A 4,488-nucleotide genomic window follows, 5' to 3' on the forward strand; every position below is an offset into this window, starting at 1 on the left:
TATTCATTTCCGTTCAATTCTGAATTAATCAAATTCACGTATAATTAAGATTTAATATAATATTCAAAGTCAATTTTCTCAAAAATATTAACTGAAAAAATTTCATTTTGTTCTTCGATTTATTTTTGTATGTTCGTAGGAACTGAGATACTCCGTATAAATTAATATTATGTTGTATGTTCGTGGGAACTGAGATACTCCGTATAAATTAATGTTATGTTTCAAGTTAATAATATTATATAATATTAATCATTAATATAATATTAAATCATGTTTTATATTAGATGATTATTAGATTACATCTCTTTTTTGAAGATTTACTGATTGTTAGTAGAATTATAAAAGAATCATGAAACATTCAATATAGTCAATAATATCATACACATTTTCTATGAATTAGAATTTAAACCAATGCACATAATAAACTGACCAATTCAGATTTTGATAATATTGACTAGTTTTAATTATAGAGAAATGTATAAAGTAAAATAGAGAGATTATTTTGTTTGCTGGTTACTATTACAATATAGAGAAAATTATAATTAGAAGCTAGATTGAAAAATAAAAGAAATTACAAATTTAATAATAATACTTAAATAACGGAAAATAACGGAAAATATTTGATACAATATAAATATAATAAAAATATTTAAACAAAATAATTAATTATAATTGATATTTTACTTAAGTATTATCATACTTATTGTCAGTGAAATTTCATTTATGTAATGGCATATTACAATGATTTCATGAAATATGTTCAATTCCTCCTTTTTTTGATAAAAAGGGGCAAGCCCTGTATTGTTTTTGTAGCTGTTTACTTTTACCATTGCTTACAAATTTCATAAGTTTGGAGTTTAAAATTAGATAATCTTTTCTTTCCGTATTTATTATTGCTATCAAAAAATACAGCTAAAGCTAAAAGCCGACTTACAGGCTACCGGTAGATAATAGTTGTCGATAAGAAGCTTATTAATCGGCTTCCGATTGGTATAATTAATTAATTGTAATATATTCGTTAAAATGACCAATATTTTACATTAAATTAAATTGAATAGATTTTTTAAAAGATCATAACTATAAAAGAACTATGTACTTAAAGTCAATATTTCTTTATTAATATTTATAATATATAAATATTTATTGTCTCTGCATTTATAAAATTCATCTTTCATATACAATAATATTAACATTTTTTTCAATTTTTTTTTTATATTCCGGTTATACGAGAATCTTATATGTTTGCTATAATACCTATGTATATATGTATAAATGTCTAGTTTATCCTGTTGTGTGATATTTACAATATTAATTTTATACTTTGTTCATATATCATGTTCATATATCAATTTTATACTTTGTTCATATATCTCATAATGGATACACATTTATATAGTATATTTTACAATTAATACTTATCAATTAAAACTTGTTGATATTACTATTAGTTATTTCATACTCGTATTAATTGCTGGAATATATAGTAAAGAACAAAACTGAACATATGTGTACATGGAATTTTAACATAAATAGTATTTCATTGAATATTAACATGTAGAATACAAAAAAATCAAAATATGTAATAGTTCGTAAGATATGTTAGCTTTCCAAATAGAATTTCACAATTGCATTTTAGTCTCTGTTTTACGAAAAACAAACTGTTTTCACGGAGTCAGTTTTGTATTACAATTAATTTTGGTGAAAAATTGTCTATATTTTAAACTATTATATCTTCGTAAAGAAATAACAATTTAAAGTATAAGATATTTATTTTGAATAAATGATAAACTTAAATTAAAGGAAGAATTAAAAAAAGAAATCATCTATCTTTTATTCTGTGTTATTAAATTTTCTTAATAATTTCTGCATTAATTTTGAGAAACATTGGAAATTTTGTCCTATTCTAGGATTTTTTTTATAAATATCTCTACACCACTCAACTTTCTGTTCTACAATTACTACAATTACAATTTTTCTTAATTAGTTTTTCTTATTTAATTTTATAAATATTAAATTAGAAAATTAAATGTATATAAAAAATTTTTAACATATGAGTTAAAATAGAATAAAAAAATTACAAACAAACTCGAATTTTCTCTTCTTATGCTTCTACCAACAATAGTCATAGGTTTGAAACAATATACAGTAAAGAATATCAATAGTATTTAATCTCCAAGATGTACAATTGGAATGTGCAACTGTGAATGGACCACGCATGACTTACTGCGACAGCTTCTCGTAATTACATATATTAGCTGGCATCTCAACGTGTGAATAATTAGTTTGCAATCGGTTCCGAATCCGAGGGATCCGAATAGAGCGTTGAAATAATTACATATGTATTGGTCGGGTCTTGCTATTCAGATTGATGTTCATATTCAGATTATGAAACAACTAGATGTTGATGAGACCTCGTCACTCTAAATTAAACTTTATTGCTGATTATTGAATATCAAGGAGCGCCAAATTGCTGGTCAAGAATTGAACTTTGTCGCCAATAACATCACAGCTGTATTATTGCATTAATTTTTTTTATGTGATGAACTTCCTTTAAAAAAATAATGTAACAAAACATTGAAGTTATGTTTCCTAAAATTATATGAACGACAACGACAATGATAATAATAATGTAGTATCGTAGGTTGTTATCATTGTTAAGTTATAACTTGTAGTTATTATATCTTTAGTTGCATTTAATTATAATAGATAGCCTATAGTGTGAAGAAATGCGTGAAACAGAAAAAAAGTATGAATATGGTGCGAGAAGTGCGACGTTAGCGTTTTTGAAAAAGGAGAGAGTCGAGCGAGTGGAAAACAAACTCGATTGGAGTTGTGAGAAAATGTCGATTGAAAAAAGAGTTGATTAAGCTATTAAAAAGAATTTATTTGAGTTGTAACCGCGTATATTAGCTGTTAATCTGTGTTCCTTATCTTGTTTAATTCTCTATTGTTTAATCACCAGCATTATTATTAAATAAATACTATTTGTATTTAATCTATACAATATTGATAACAATAATAATAGTAAAGATAATACTATGGATTTTTGTAGTCCAGGGAATTCACTAGTGATGATTCCAAATTAGAAATATGTTTGGTATAAATAATATAATAATATAATAATAAGCGTTAAAATATAGTATTACGTTAAATAATACGTTATAAATATAGTATTACTAAATAAATTTGTAAATGTAAATGTAAACGTAAATAAATTATTTTTAATGTACATTCCTACTCAAGGAATTAAAGTATCCTATTTAGGACACTTTTACTTTTAATATTCAGTACTTATCATGGATTATCGCGTATACATTATTGTTATATTATTTTATATTATTATATATCTATTGTATTATAATAAATAATAAAATAATAATATATAATAATATAATAATACAATATATATGTTTACAAATTGATAAACAATATATTCTTGATATTTCTAATGATTCATAATAGAGAAAAATATAACAAAACCAAAATTTTCAAACTAAATCCTAACGTAGTATTATAGTTTTAAGAAAATGATTGTATTAATTTTGAATTCAAAAGTATATATACAGAAAAATTTTTTAGAAAAAGAAATTAAGAATGAAATTTAATCATCTTAAAAAAGTAAATACTTCTTGTTTACGGTATTTGTAAAGGAAATTAAAGAATATATTGTAGTGTGAATATCAAATTTTTCAGAAAAAAATTTTTCAGAAACCTGAGTTTAAATTATTTACAAAATTTGTTTTTGTACTTTTATTGTTACATTTAATTGATGACATATTATAAAATTTTCTATTTTAACATAGTTAAAATTCATAAATAAGAAACTTGTATTTATTAAAAATTCTACGTGTTCTATCATTGTTAATTGTAGAGAAAAGGCAATTTGCCAATCATCTAACATTGTAATTAGTAATTTCGTTTTTCTCTAGATTATTTATGTAGAAAATCAAAAATATGTTTTTAAATAGTAGTAAGTGTATTTTTATTTCTTACTTATCTCAAGTATAATATATTATAAAAGTGTTATAAATATACATATTAATTTAGACTGAAAAATTTTATATTTGACACTTACAGTGTTTCTAAAAATATTCGTCGATTTACAGTTTTTTACGAAAACTGTATTAAACTCATTTTTTAATATTGGTAATTACTTATAAAGGAAAGTTTTATACTAATTTACAACACATTATATATTATGTACAATATTCTTAGTATATTACTAGAATATTTTTTTGGAAAAATAAAAAAACAAATTTTTTTCAATTTTAGCACTTACAGTGTTGTCTATAATGTTTTCTTTAATTCTAAAAACGTTAGTCCATGTCTAATAGTTGCTTGAAAGAAATCAACAATCGTGAAGAATTCTTAAAAGTAGATATGGTTTCTGAGTAAAAACCAGTTATTAATGATAAAAATATTTTTGCCGATTCAGCAATAAATTCGATTCAGCGATAATGTTTTTAAATATTTAAAAATATATTTTGA

This window comes from Frieseomelitta varia, unplaced genomic scaffold (genome assembly GCF_011392965.1).
Source record: "Frieseomelitta varia isolate USP_RPSP 00005682 unplaced genomic scaffold, Fvar_1.2 scaffold_356, whole genome shotgun sequence".
Lineage (NCBI taxonomy): Eukaryota > Metazoa > Arthropoda > Insecta > Hymenoptera > Apidae > Frieseomelitta > Frieseomelitta varia.